Here is a 16438-nt window from a genome sequence, read left to right on the forward strand (position 1 = left end):
TACCCACATAAAATGAAACTATTGAAAAGGCGGGATTTTCATTCTAGAGCCTCTTACCACTTTCCAGAATCCCGTCACTGGTCGACTGGACCTTTTTATCTGTCATAGAGTGAATTAGGCAACCTATTTACCAATAATCAATACTTTCAACAATTCCCGTTTGCTTCCCCCAAAGAACCACTGACTAAGAACTAAGTTTGAAGATTTATTACATAACCGAAAACAACTGAAGATACAAACACCTCAACACGAGGTTCAGAAGATAAACAGGCACTAATACAAACATAATCCTACGGAAAAGTCTTAGGCGGCTTATGAATAATACGAGAATCAATTCCAGAATCATCAGCCTAACAAAAATTGCTGTAACTTGGGTTCTGGTATGCATTGGAAAATTTATAAAATCCAGTTAATCTATCCCTACACTATACTATGTGACATCCCTACTCAACAATAGCCCACCCTAACAAAAGGTGTCAGCCGTGGTGACTTCCAAAGAAGTTTACTCACTTTCTCATTAGTCTAGAGAATCCTCAGTCCTAACTAAGCTCTTTGCCAATCCAACCGCTCTCTCTAGCTCCTCAGCCGATCTGCTCTACCTCCACCCTCGGGGTGCTGTCCCTAATACAAAAACCCCACAATGCGGGTGACACGCCTTCAGGTACGCCCCTCTTGAAGGTGTTGGTTTTCAGAATTTTCCATTATGGCACCTCTCCATCCTTGTCCGTTGAGACGTCCTTGGGTCCCAGACTCTTCTTCGCTTCAAGTTGCTTTCTTGAATTCCTCGGCTACTCCTCCATGTCTGGGCCTAACATCCTAACACTCATACACAATGGGCCCTTCTACTCTACTGTATATTTGGTCCGGCACCTGCAAGGAAATACATGTGAATCGGCTCACACATTCTTTAATGTTGCAATTATTCTAGCTAAAGGCAGCTTTTACAAAACATTTCTACCATTTAATGCTAAGCAAAACATTTCCAATCAGGCCTACACGATTTCCATGAACTGGACCTCTGCACGTTTTATAGGCCCAACATCCTACATGAACAATCTCTTCGTTCTTTAGGCCTCCAACTTTAAAGCAAAATACATTTTCTTTTTCAAGCAAGTTTATCACGTATATAGGATGCAACTATGAATTTTAATAAAGCAGACCTAAACATACAATGGTGATCTATAAAAACGGCATCATTAGTGTTTCAAAACCCTTAACATTAGTTCTGCATGTAGTTCTAACATCAAATACTTCAGTTCTCAACCCTACATTGCATTTGACATGGTTAGTAACCCTTTATATATATATGCAGGTGCTGACTACTTGTACATATGATGCACCCCTACAATTTTTCACTTCTGTGTTGCGCTCTCTCAGTTCCCCCCTTTGATGACCTGTGTCATCATCACCATCACACCATCCCTCAAGGTAAGAACCGAGCTAAACAGAGCTTGTTGCCACTTTCCCTCGCTTGAGCATCTCCAATGCTCTCAAGCTGCGATATTGACCGTCCTGCAGTCTTTCCATTCTTTGTTCTTGCACTCTCATTGATCTTTGCAATCTGGTTGACCTATACCACTTGTACAGTCTTACCAAACCCCACAACCCAATCACACATGCCACAACTATGATGAGGGGTTTCAGTACAAACCCAAGGAAACTCCTTCCCAGATTTGCAAACCAGTTTCCCACGTTTCCAAATCCCTTGCCAACTTTATCCCATACGTTCTCTTGTGTCAAATCTTCAATTTCATAATGAATTGCAGTAATGTTACTTATATATTTCTCCAGAACCTTAGAATTATCTGGAATATATGTGCAACATTCCTGGACCTTCAAACGTTTACAGACTCCTCCCTCTTTGGCAAGAAGGACGTCTAAAGCAAGACGGTTCTGTAGAACCATTTTCCTTATCGACAACATCTCACCCTCAACCAACACTAGTGACTTTGCTGTATTCATTGACAGTTCACCCACCTGCTCATGGGGTACTAGATAGGAAATTATAACTACTAAGGAAATAAGGAGTGTCACTCCTCCTAAAAGGGTGCCTATAATGCACTTAGCTCTACGAGTCGGGTTTCCAGCCTCCATGGTCTCGGAACAGGGTAGTTCGCTCTCAACAACTATTCAAAGTCTCTTTTCTTTGTTATTTGAGTCTCTCGAACCACACCTCTGAAAGCAGAAATCCCCGTTCAGCTCTTCTTTTGCAGCAACAATAGACAACCCTAACCCTTCTCCGTCCTCTGTGGAAAGTCCCTAAATTTCTTCTTCTTCCACTCGGCTCTAGGTTGGTCTCAACAGCTATTTACAAAGTCTTTAATAATCAATGATGATATTTGCTCCAACTGCACAAAGCACATAATCCAACAGTTCCATGCGAAGGACTACCGCTTCATAAGATGGTATTTCTGGACCAAATGTAGGAAAAATCAGTCTATCCAGGATTAGATCAAGTATCTTGCTTAGGTAAGGGGGATTAGGAATGGTAAGTGTCAGTACGCCTTCAATCTCAAGTCGAGGTGCCAACAGTATCACTTCCAACTTAACATTTGGGATCGTACTGGTCACTGCCACTGACCTCACCCTCCCTGATCTCAGTACACCTGGCATTTGTCAGAGGGTAGGTCCACTCGGGAGTGGCGTATCTTCGACAAGGTACTCTCACCCTCCTTGACCTCCTCGGACCTCTTTGCTCAGTTTCCTGGTCTCCCTCTGGCTGTTCGGACTCTTCAGACACAGGGGCAAGATCCCTTTCTGAGATCAATCTCACGTTCAGACGTCTCCGCCTTTCAGGCCAATGAGCTTCTGCACTCCTCGCTCTTCTGCTTCTCGTTTGCACACCCTGTTCATCACCACTTTCAGCTTGCTCTGCGCTCAGATCGCCTTCACAGCCACTTCCACATTCAGAGGCAGACTCAGTGTCACTGTTGTCGTGATCTCCTTCAGCTCTATCGGAGGAGTTACCAGCTTCTTCGGACACCCCCACAGCTTGGCTTGTCCCCTCTTGTGGATCTTCCTCTTCGTCAGGATTTTCCTCTACGAGAGGAGCTGTTTCTTCCAAGGGTGCTGGCACTCGTCAGGTGTGAGAAGCATGGACCCAGTTTGGCAACCCTCCACACTTCACAGCAGTATTCGTCACCAAAATAACTTGGAAAGGTCCTCTCCAGCGCACATCCAGGCAGCTTTTTCTGACGTGCTTCCGCACCAGGACCCAGTCACCCGGGTACAGGTCGTGACAAAGGTCTCTGGAAGCCGGAATTTCAGCAGCCCGCACCTGAAGGGACACAGAATGGATGACATCAGAAAGTCCCTAGCCGTAATCAAGGATCAGATCATCTGTGATATTTAGCAAGGCGGTTGTAGGAATAGATGGCAGTCTCATAGCCATCCCCATCAATACTTCGTGAGGTGAGAGTCCTGTCCTCCTGTCTGGTGTACTACGCATGCTCATTAGTACCAACGGCAAAGCATCTGGCCATTTCAGGGACGTGGATGAGCACACCTTCGCCATTCGGGCCTTGAGGGTTCCATTTATTTGCTCCACTATGCCAGAAGCCTCTGGTCGGTAACTACAATGTAGTCTCTGGTCAATGTTCAGTGCAGAGCAGAGCATTTTTACAATTTCGCTATTAAAGTGTGTTCCTCTGTCAGATTCCAAAGAGGTCGGAACCCCGAAACGTGGCACTAGCTCCCTCATCAACAACTTTGCTACTGTGAGTGTATCGCACCTACGAGTTGGGTATGCCTCAACCCACCTGGAAAACACACACACGATCACCAGGATATACCTAAGGCGATTACACCTCGGCATCTCAATGAAATCCAGTTGCATCCTGTAGAAAGATCCGCCGGACCTTCCAATGTGACCCATGGTAACTGGTGTTCTTTTCCCAACGTTCAATTGTTGACATGTAACACAACTTTGACATACTGCTTCCGCAGCCGTCCTGAATTTTGGGTTGTACCAAGTTTGTCTGAACACACGCATCATTGCATCTCTTCCCAGATGTACAGGGCCATGTATCTGTCGTGCCATCGGACTCACCAGTTCATTCGGCAACACCGCTCTCCCATCAGCCGAAACCCACAAGTCCAACTCTCCTTTGACACAACCAGCCATTTCCCACACTCTTTTCTCATAGTCAGACGCCTGCTCCTGCATGCTCTTCAACTCTTCCCAGGTATATGCCACCTCAAGCATCATGCTTAACTTGGTCCCTTCCTGCGCCCCCTCAACTGTTTGTTCAGTAAATGAGTATCCCTGCTCGGCACAATAACATGCGACTTCATCAGCATAACGATTACCCATGAACACAAAATCAGTACCCTTGGTATGTGCAGTACATTTCACAACGGCGATCTCGGCTGGACCCTGCAGAGCCTCCAGCAACAACCTGATAAATTCTCCATTCCTGATAGGGGAACCTGACGATGTCATGTAACCCCTTTGAGACCACAATTGACCGAAATCATGAACCACACCGAACCCGTATTGGCTGTCAGTATATATGGTGATCCGAATCTTGTTGACTGCCAAGCAGGCACACGTCAACGCAATTATCTCAGCCACCTGCGCGGAGTGTACTCCTTCCAGGCAGGCCGCTTCGACTATTCCTGAAATAGTACAAACAGCAAAAGCTGCTCTCAACTGACCAGTATTGTCCCTTACACATGAGCCATCAACAAAGAAAATTTCATCTGGGTCTACCAGTGGCTCATCGACAATATCCGGTCTGGGTTTGGTGCACAGCTCAGTCACATCAAGGCAATCATGGTCTTCCCAATCATCATCCAAGTCATTTGGTAATGGCATCAAAGTAGCAGGATTCAAGACCGAGCACCTCCTAAGGGTCACATTCTCCGCAGCAAGTATAACCTGCTCGTAGCGTGTGAGCCTATTATTGGTCAGGTGTTGTGTCTTGGTCCTGGTCATCAACAATTCCACTGAGTGGGGCACATGTACTGTCAGTGGATGACCCATCACAATGCTTTCACATCTTTCAATGCTGACACCTGTTGCAGCAACGGATTTAAGACATCCGGGAAACGCTGCGGCTACTGGATCTAAGGTAGCCGAGAAGTAAGCAACTGGTCTATGTACTCCTCCGTGATCTTGTACTAAAACTGCCATAGCACACCCTTCCCTTTCACAGCAGAACAGTGAAAATGGATTGGTGTAATCAGGCATTCCCAGAGCCGGAGCGCGACACAAGTCCTCTCGCAACTCAAGAAAAGCCATCATACAATCTTTGTCCCATGGTACCGGATCACTTACATCCTTGTGCGTCAGTTTCTGCAATGGTTTCACCTTCAGGGAAAAATTGGCAATCCACTGGCGGCAGTAGCCAACCATACCCAGGAATATCCTAACCTCTCTCTGGGTCGAAGGCACCATCATTTTCATGATCGCCTCAATCCTGTCTGGCGACACTTTCCTCTTTCCTTTCTCTATCCTGTGACCCAGATACTGTACTTCAGACAAACAGTACTGTAACTTGTTAGGGGATACCTTATGTCCATTCTCTGCCAAATGGTTCAACAAAGCAATGGTGTCAATTCTACAAGCATCTTCTGTGTCTGACGCAACAAGGAGATCGTCTATGTACTGTACAAAAACGGAGTTCTGTGGCAGCACCAGATTCTCAAGATTCCTCTTCAGTAGCTGATTAAAGATCGATGGGCTCTCTGTATACCCTTGAGGGATACGACACCATGTTAGGACACGGTTCTCCAGTTTGAACGCAAAAAGAAATTGGCTCGCCTCATGCAACGGGATCGAAAAGAAAGCCTTACACAAGTCAATCACAGAAAACCATTCAGCTTGGAAAGGTATCTGAAACAGTATCACTGATGGATTCGGTACCACTGGACAGCATGGAACAACTATGTTGTTCACCTTTCGCAAATCCTGCACAATCCTGAACTTCCCGCTAGGCTTCTGCAAACCCATGATCGGGGAGTTGCATGGACTGCCCATGACTTCCTTCAGAATTCCCTGTCTAATCATGGATTCGAGCACAGGTCTTATCCCTGCAATAGTCTCTGGAGTCAAATTGTATTGGGGTGTTCTTGGGAACTCAGCATTCGGTCTTACTTGAATCTTAACTGGCTCTACTCCTTTGATCAACCCGATCTCCGCTCCTGTAAAGTCCCACACTTCCGGTGAGACTGTATAACTCAAATCCCAAGGGAGTTCCTCCACAGTTAAAGCAGGATACAATTCTATACACACATGTGTATTTGCAACCTTGAAGGTAGCATAATCATTATTCGTCTGTAATTCTACTCCCTGTGGGGTAAAGTAAATGGTACAATTGAGTTTACACAGGAGATCCCTCCCTAACAGACACACGAGACTGGAATCATACACCACGAATTGATGGTTATCCCTGAAACTCCCGATCTTGACTGGGACCGGTTCAGTCAGAGGGTTTGTCATTCTTCTGTTTTCCACCCCTACCACTTGGATAGTCTGTCCTGAAAGGGGTAAGTTGGGGACAACTGCAGACCCCACAGTAGAACGGGAAGCACCAGTATCAACCAAAAAGGTGGTGGGGTGTCCAGCTACATCGGCCTCTACGAATGGTCCCTTCTGATCTACCTCCAGCACTGCCCCGAGGGTGCAGTCCTCCTCCCCACTCAGCCACCATCCTGCCACTGGGTCAAAGTAATAATACTCGTCCCCTTCAACTATGAAGGGCATCTGCTTGTAAACCTTGTTCCCTGTTGTAATCTTCGGTGGCTGGGGAACCGGAGCCCTAGGGGCTGAAGTCCCCCCTTTTGTCGTTTTGAATTTGGTTACTATTACTCTTGGTTCTGGAGGGGCTTGAACCTCTTCCTCCTCCTCTTTTTGTACTTGATTGTCTGGGTTATGGGGACACTCGCGTCTCCAATGTCCGACCTCGTGACACTGGTGACACTTGGTCATCTTTTTCAGAGTCGCCAGGTCTATCCTTGGCCTTGGGCCTTCCTCGTTGTCCCTTTTCTGTCCACCTGATTTTCTCCCCAATGTGCCATTGCCTGACTGACCCTGTCCTCCCGATTGCATCTGCACTAACATCAGTTTATCCTTAAGCTTCCTTGTCTTGGAGTCTATCTCGTCACTGCAATACCTCGCGTACCTCAAGATCTCGTCCAGAGGCTTGTTCTGCCAGCAAATTAAATGTTGCTGTATCATGAGACAGATATCAGGTCTCAGTCCCAGAACAAACTTGGACACAAACTGTCCCATGTCCTTTGGATCCATCACATCCAATCCACTGTACTGCTTAAAAATCTGTAATAGCCGCTCATAATACTCCTGGACTGTCTCCTTCGGTTCCTGCCTAGTCCGATCTATCTTCACCCAGTCAATGTCCTGTGGTAGTACCTTAGTCTTCAACCACGTGATCACCTGCTCATATTTTATCATCACCTTGGGTGAGGGTCCATTCGTGCTAGTATCTCGATCTGGCTCCTCTGTGGGCCATTCGACACTGACCTTACATGCTATCCACAGGTCTCCTGGAACCACAATGTCAAACAGTGTGTTTAGATCAATCCACAGTACCTTTGAGATCTTAACAAACCTCTCTACCTGTTTGTACCATTCCACTGCACTCTCTCGCAACTTTGGAAATGAGTTCGTAAAGGCAGCCAAATCTCCCCTACTCCAGGGTACATGTACATATCCCCCGTGAGCCACCTCCCGCAAGGGGTACGCTTCTGCATGCATCAACCCTCCTCCCGGGGATGTCTCAATAGCGCTTCGTCTAACGCTCTTTCTCTTTGACCACCTTTCCTCCCATTTGTCCAATTGGGTCCAGGTCGGATTCCCACAATCAGTTCCCTGATGTGGGTTTTTAATCCGATCACCCACTTTTCTTCTAGGTCTTGGTCTGAGTACTGCAACCTATGGCCATCTTGTAATGCTTTTGTCTTTGTCAAATCCACAACATACTTGTTTGCTAATTCAGACAGTTTCTCATGTGCTGTCCTAGCCCTTCGAGTGACATCTTTTGCCACAAACAACAGTTCATCTGGTTCATAAAGTTCGATTCTCTCTAGTGGCAATGTGCCTTCCACTATTTCCTCCACTTCTGATTTTAGTCTCAACACATCAATCCTTCTTGCTTTTATTGCCGCCCTCAATGTTCCTTGGCTAGAATTTCCATTAGAGTCCCTCCCGCCACCGTCCTGACTCACTCGTCTGTTTTCTTCAGGTGTGTTAGGGGGAACCCTTCTGTTTTCCCAACCCTCATGGTCCCACTCCTGTCTATTATCGCCAGAGGTGTGGTGGGACACCCCCCTACTTCCCACACTTCCGCGCTCCCATTCCTGCCTGCTTTCGCTAGGCGCGCAGTGAGACACCCCTCTATTTTCCTGGCTTCCATTGTCGAAATCTTTCCTCGACCTGTTGCTCTATGTATCAACAATTGTATCCCAAGTTCTCAAGTCAGGCCTTAATTCTCTAATGGACCTTGGCCGGGGTCCTCTCAAGTTCATCGGTCCTCTCAAACCCCCCTGCTCTCCAGAGGAATCTGCCGATGCTGCCAAAGGGGTGCTCCTTTCTACCGGCCTTGGCCATAGGCTCATCCGTCCGCCCCATTACTCCTTCCTTCACTGACACTTCTCTCCCTCTCTGTTTGTAGCAGACCCTCACTCTGTGTCTTTTGTTTTGTATTGTATACTGATACTATGGGACCTATGGTAACAGGTACCGTAAGAGCGTCTGGCAATCTCTGAGAATCGACACCCTCTTCGGTTTGCACCTTTTGCACCGTGAATCTTCCCACTACTCTCATTGTGGGAGATGGTTGAGGTGCCTTTTCTCCCTCTGCCGGGCCAAACTTGGCCCCTAAGGAGCTCAAACTGCTCTCCATCGGGACTCCTCCGTCTATGACAGGGGCTTCCTTGCTCCCCGCTGGTGCTGACCCCCCCATCTCTGGATTATATGGAGGTGGTCTCTCCGACAACAGTCTCTCTATCAGGCTGTCGTCTGTCTCACTGTCCTCATCCTCTGTACTCCTTCTCTGCGCGTCCCCTGTATTGACCAACAACGGATACAACCTGTCCCCTTCGATGGTCTGCACTCACCACCTCTTGGCTAATGTATCCCATCTCGCATCTTGAACCGCCCTAACTGATCTTTTCACCCTTTCTTGTCTCCTATCTCTGTTCCTTTCATGGGCTGCCCTGATCCACGCATTTAATGCTTCAAACTGTGTTGGTCTGGCAAAGGTCGCAAAGAAGTCATAATCGCTTTTAACTGATACAGCACCTCCAGTCTAAATGTTCCATATTTAGGAAAAGTCAATTCCTCTTTTCCGTCAGTCATCTTACACCAGTTCTCAAGCCACAATATGGTATGCAACCCAACATTCGTAGCCATATAATAGGCTGGGGTATCCTCGGGTGGAGCCTCTTTCCCACCCCGAGGTTCTAACGTCTTTTCACCTCTAAAACAATCTCGCAACACTTTTAAGCATTTCATGATGAAAAACGGCAACGTTTCTTTGTTTACAGCGCTCTTTTACTTCCCGATGACAATCCACAAATCCCAGCGCGGCTCCTCACTAGCCGCCCTATCCCAGCGCGGCTCCTTCTGACGTCACTCGCCTCAGTTTCGCAGCAGTTACCCTCCTTTCTCCGCTCGTCTCCCGGTCACGCATGCGTCCCAATCATACACTGGAAATGATCACTTCCGACCAAGCAACCACTTCCTTGACTGTACGTCCACAGTCTAACTGTAATTGTCACCAAACTGGCAAATGTCTGTCCACCAACGACCGGACAATCGCCTCAACTGATAGGTTACAAACACACGGCAACTTCCGACCAGCGTCCGTTACCCACGCACTCACACATTCGTTCCCCCTATCTCGGTCCTGCGGGCGATCAATGGTACCTCATGACCCCCTTAACAATGGTCGACAATTACTATGGGTGTTCAATACACCCGAACCACTTACACTCCCCTTGAGCTTAAGATTTTCTCTGGTTGCGCGCGCTCACAACCTGTTCCTCTTTCACCCTACAGGCACTCAACTCCGCAAGACAGTACAACACACAGTACAGCACAACACCGCAATCTAGCAACGCATGACCCTTTTCATACTAACTCTCTTACGACCTGCTGCTTGCCGCCGCACCGTCACTCTCCGTCAGTTTCCATGGAACGCCTCACTCCAGAAGAGAAACTAACCATCCTCTGCTACCAACTGAAAAGGCGGGATTTTCATTCTAGAGCCTCTTACCACTTTCCAGAATCCCGTCACTGGTCGACTGGACCTTTTTATCTGTCATAGAGTGAATTAGGCAACCTATTTACCAATAATCAATACTTTCAACAATTCCCGTTTGCTTCCCCCAAAGAACCACTGACTAAGAACTAAGTTTGAAGATTTATTACATAACCGAAAACAACTGAAGATACAAACACCTCAACACGAGGTTCAGAAGATAAACAGGCACTAATACAAACATAATCCTACGGAAAAGTCTTAGGCGGCTTATGAATAATACGAGAATCAATTCCAGAATCATCAGGCTAACAAAAATTGCTGTAACTTGGGTTCTGGTATGCATTGGAAAAGTTATAAAATCCAGTTAATCTATCCCTACACTATACTATGTGACATCCCTACTCAACAATAGCCCACCATAACAAAAGGTGTCAGCCGTGGTGACTTCCAAAGAAGTTCAGTCACTTTTTCTTTAGTCCAGAGAATCCTCAGTCCTAACTAAGCTCTTTGCCAATCCAACCGCTCTCTCTAGCTCCTCAGCCGATCTGCTCTACCTCCACCCTCGGGGTGCTGTCCCTAATACAAAAAACCCACAATGCGGGCGACACGCCTTCAGGTACGCCCCTCTCGAAGGTGTTGGTTTTCAGAATTTTCCATTATGGCACCTCTCCATCCTTGTCCGTTGAGACGGCCTTGGGTCCCAGACTCTTCGCTTCAAGTTGCTTTCTTGAATTCGCATACTCCTGAGGCGGAAAGCCGGGAGCGGACCTACTTTTTAAAATTGTATCACTTGTGTCACGAAATACTTGAATTGTGTTTTTAAAACTTGCACTTACCCCCCTGGCATCACCAGAACTTGTCTGAGATTCGCCTGCACAGCGGAATTAGCGCTGTAGCGAACACCACGCAAACAATCCAATCCAGCCGCCATTGACGGCGAGGAACGAGGCCACGCCTACTCTTAGGCCACGCCCACACGCCCATCTGGTATAAAACGCGGAGTAAAAACACGCCACACCAGATAACCTCGCATACTCCTGAGGCGGAAAGCCGGGAGCGGACCTACTTTTTAAAATTGTATCACTTGTGTCACGAAATACTTGAATTGTGTTTTTAAAACTTGCACTTACCCCCCTGGCATCACCAGAACTTGTCTGAGATTCGCCTGCACAGCGGAATTAGCGCTGTAGCGAACACCACGCAAACAATCCAATCCAGCCGCCATTGACGGCGAGGAACGAGGCCACGCCTACCCTTAGGCCACGCCCACACGCCCCTTTCTCACCCCTAAAAAAATGTGCAATCACCGGACGCGCAGCGGACGGGCGCAGCAGGCGCGCCGTCAGCGCGCCGAAGGCGCGCCAAAGGCAAGCACGTCTGGGCCCGTCCGGGCCCATACGGCCTCAGGCCTAGACACTATGCCCAACTCGCAAAAGCGTATATTCTACTCCCAAGATACGCTTCGAGCCTGGAACACTAACAAACATCCCCAGTGTAAATTCATCCTCAAGGAAGACACCCCTTTTACAGGATGTATCCTTTGTAACATGACAGAGGAAACAGAACGCGGTCAAGCGCTGCGTTTCGGCCTTTTGAACTGCAGGTCCCTAGTAAAACACGCTCACGAAATAAACATCCTCGCCCAAAACTCTATGCTAGACGTACTGTTTCTGACCGAGACATGGTTGACCCCTAACAGTGATTTCGATATGGTCAATGCAGTCCCACCTGGTTATCAAATCTGCTACTTGAACAGACCGGTCGGCAGAGGTGGCGGCTTAGCCATACTCTATAAAGACCATCTTAACTGTAGGATAGAATGTGGAACTGTCAAAGACTGCGAAAACTGTAACTTTACCTTCCAGATCTCGCCAACTATCTCACTATCGGGACTACTAGTGTACCGACCGCCAGGTTCGCTAGGAGATTTTTCCTGCACCCTGATGGATCACATTCTACTAAAAACAATTACAGCCTCCAACTTCCTCCTCCTAGGGGACCTTAACCTGCACTTCCTAGACCCTGCGGATAATATCGCAGCTAACCTACTAGCAGACCTTACATCAGCCGACCTCCACCTCCTGAACTCAAAAGCCACCCACGAGAAAGGCCAGCTTTTGGACCCAATTTTTACTAATATCAGGAACCTCATAGCCCAAGATCCTACCCCCCTCCCATGGACAGACCATCTGCTGGTCCCTATGCACTGGCTTTGCCAGACCACCCCAGCACCTAAACAGAAAACCAGGATACGAGGTAGACGGTGGCATAAGCTAATCCCAGAGGAATGGGAAGCGAAGTTACTGGAATCCGTCGGACCTCTCTCCACGGACCCTAACACGGCTGACAGAGAATTTAACAGTTGGCTCTCCCACCCCCTGGACAGCCTTGCCCCACTAACCAGCACTCTTAAACACGTCAAAAGGATCAACCCTGCTCCATGGTACACACCATCCCTTAATGCTTTAAGGAAAGAGTGCAAAAAGACAGAACGCACTTGGAGGAAAAACAAGTCGGTGATGGAGAAAGACGCTTATCAATTATCTATGAAAGCGTACAAACAAGCGCTCCACAACGCGAAAAGTGCTTTCTACGAGGAAAAAATAAAGACTGCCTCCTGCTCAGCTAAGGAGACCTTCTCCATCCTTAAAGAGCTCCTCCATGTCCCGGACCCTCCGCAGAAACCCATGGACCCCAAAGCAGCAGAAGAAAAATGAGTCAATCTAGCCACCTTTTTCGACGAAAAAATTTAAAAAATCCTCGCCTCCCTCCCTGCGGCTAAACCCGACACCTCAGAGAAAGTTAAGGACCTACCTCCCGCACTACGGAATCCCCCCGCGAAACCCGATATGCCCCATCTAGCGTCGTTCGGCCCAGTCACTACTGAGGAAGTGGCAGCAACATTTGCATCAACCAAAAGTGGCGCCCCCAGTGATCCAGTCCCCATACGGTTCGTTAAAGATATCACCCGGACCATAATACCCCAGCTGACTGCCCTCATTAACATCTCCCTAGCCCAAGGAGAAGTCCCTCTAAGCTGGAAGGAAGCAGCTGTAAAAGGGCTTCTCAAGAAACCATCGCTGGACCCTGCTGACCTATCTAATTACAGACCAATCTCACTCCTCCCCTGGATAGGTAAGGTCGCCGAGAAACTAGCGAATAAAAAACTGTCATACTTCCTAGAATCAAACCACCTCCTCAAAAACTCACAGACAGGCTTTAGACCAGGTCAGGGCACTGACACCGCTCTCCTCGCAGCAGTAGAGAAGACCAGAGAAATTATCGATACAGGAGGGTCAGTGGCAGTGGTCCTCCTAGACTTGAGCGCGGCCTTCGACACTGTCAGCCACCAGGTCCTAACCCAACGCCTAGATGACATCGGAGTGAAAGATACAGCGCTGAAATGGCTCATGTCCTTTCTTTCCCAACGCGCCTTCCAAGTCTGGGAAGGTGAAAGTCGCTCCCCCTCCATCCCCCTCCGGTGTGGTGTGCCACAGGGCTCATCACTAAGCCCCACGTTGTTTAACGTGTACATGGCCCCACTGGAGGAGTTGGTCTCACCATTTGGAGTCACCATCGTCAGCTATGCTGACGACACTCAGCTGGTGGTGACGCTCTCCCACCCCAAGCTACAGCCTTCCAATCTCCATGATTGCCTCTCCAACATCCATCAATGGATGAGTGACTCAGCCCTAAAATTAAATGGGTCAAAAACGGAGATCCTACTCCTAGGACACAAAACCATGAATCTTCCCCCAAACATCTGGCCCGCCTGTATGGGTGAACCCCCTGCCCCCAAGACGGAAGTTAAGAGTCTGGGAGTATGGTTAGAGACAGATCTCACCTTCAGAACACAGGCAAGAAAAACGGCCGGCATCTGCTATGGCCTACTCAGATCTTGCAGAAAGGTGCTCTCCCTACTCCCATTCCAGTCCAGACTACTGCTGATCCAAGGCCTAATTTTGGCCAAGCTGGACTACAGCAACACCATTTACCTGGGAGCACCGGAATCCACTCTCCAAACATTGCAAAAAACCCAGAATGCCGCAGCCCGACTACTTACGAATACTCCAGCCAGAACATCAGCCAAACCTGCACTGAGGAAACTACACTGGCTCCCGATTAGGGAAAGAGTAACATTCAAGGCCCTTTGTTTGGCCCACAAGGCACTGCACAACGCAGGCCCACCTATCCTCAACACCTGGATCACACCCTACAGACCTACGAGAGCGCTTCGGTCAGAACATGGAAACCTTATCATGATTCCCAGGGTGAAGAAGGCCCGCGCAGGTGGCCGCCGCTTCTCAGTTAATACAGCAAAAAAATGGAACGCACTCCCCCCGAGTCTCAGATTGGAACCAAACCTCCTGCGATTCAGGAAGTCCCTTAAAACCCTACTCTTCCCTTAAAGTTGTCGACATCCCCCTCCTTCAACCTTTAGGAGCCTGAGGTTTAGCGCTGGGATACTTTTGGGTGACTACGCGCTCTATAAAACCTAAAATAAAATAAAATAAATAAATTCCTCGGCTACTCCTCCATGTCTGGGCCTAACATCCTAACACTCATACACAATGGGCCCTTCTACTCTACTGTCTATTTGGTCCGGCACCTGCAAGGAAATACATGTGAATCGGCTCACACATTCTTTAATGTTGCAATTATTCTAGCACATTTTTTTAAATTTTTTTTTATGAAGACAAGGGGGACCCAGAAGGTTGCAGAGGACCATGGGTGTAGATTATTTGACGTGAACAAAGGTCCTGAGCTTAATTAGATATATAAACAATTTTTAGATATAGAACACAATAGGGACTATATATTTGACCTGTCCAGCCGGACCAGGATTTTTATTTTGTTACAATCAAAACAATGAATGGAATACAAAAAGTAATTACTTGTGGTAGGGCACACTCCTGTACCCAAGCAGTGAGAGTGACAGAAAATAGAAACAAGAATTGGAGCAGAAAAATTCACAGGCAAGGAAAAGAGCAAACTGGACACATTTAAATCAGTGTAAGCAGTGTTCTCCAGAGTGGAGCATGCAAATTGATACACAATGGTTACATGTATGCCCACTTAAAGAAGTCGACGTTTCGATCCTATTGCTCAATTAAATAAGGATCATCATCAGGACTGTAAAAACAATTGAGTTGCCTGAGGAAATTATTACGCCTCGAGTGGGACGGCTAGCCGTACTGAGATTAGTGCCAGGACCATATGGGGTCGCTGGGGCTGAAGTTAAGGCTTACGTAGGGAGATTGCCCAGTAAGCCATGAGTTGAGGCACACCGGTCGCTTGTTAGCGAGATCCTTCAGGGCAGTTGGCTGTCTTCGTAGAATGGAAGATACGCGATGTGTTTAAACAATGTCAGGAAACACGGCAGTGAGGGGGCGTGATGGCGACGATGCGGTCTTGCCAGCCGGAGCTAACAAGCGACCGGTGTGCCTCAACTCATGGTTTACTGGGCAATCTCCCTGTGTAAGCCTTAACTTCAGCCCCAGCGACCCCATATGGTCCTGGCACTAATCTCAGTACGGCTAGCCGTCCCACTCGAGGCGTAATAATTTCCTCAGGCAAACTCAATTGTTTTTACAGTCCTGATGATGATCCTTATTTAATTGAGCAATAGGATCGAAACGTCGACTTCTTTAAGTGGGCATACATGTAACCATTGTGTATCAATTTGCATGCTCTACTCTGGAGAACACTGCTTACACTGATTTAAAAGTGTCCAGTTTGCTCTTTTCCTTGCCTGTGAATTTTTCTGCTCCAATTCTTTTTTCTATTTTCTGTCTCTCTCACTGCTTGGGTACAGGATTGTGCCCTACCACAAGTAATTACTTTTGTATTCCAATCATTGTTTTGATTGTAACAAAATAAAAATCCTGGTCCGGCTGGACAGGTCAAATATATAGTCCCTATTGTGTTCTAATTGTTTATATCTCTAATTAAGCTCAGGACCTTTGTTCACGTCAAATTATTCTAGCTAAAGGCAGCTTTTACAAAACATTTCTACCATTTAATGCTAAGCAAAACATTTCCAATCAGGCCTACAAGATTTCCATGAACTGGACCTCTGCACGTTTTATAGGCCCAACATCCTACATGAACAATCTCTTCGTTCTTTAGGCCTCCAACTTTAAAGCAAAATACATTTTCTTTTCAAGCAAGTTTATCACGTATATAGGATACAACTATGAATTTTAATAAAG

Source organism: Lissotriton helveticus, chromosome 12, assembly GCF_964261635.1.
Source record: "Lissotriton helveticus chromosome 12, aLisHel1.1, whole genome shotgun sequence".
In the NCBI taxonomy this organism is placed as follows: domain Eukaryota; kingdom Metazoa; phylum Chordata; class Amphibia; order Caudata; family Salamandridae; genus Lissotriton; species Lissotriton helveticus.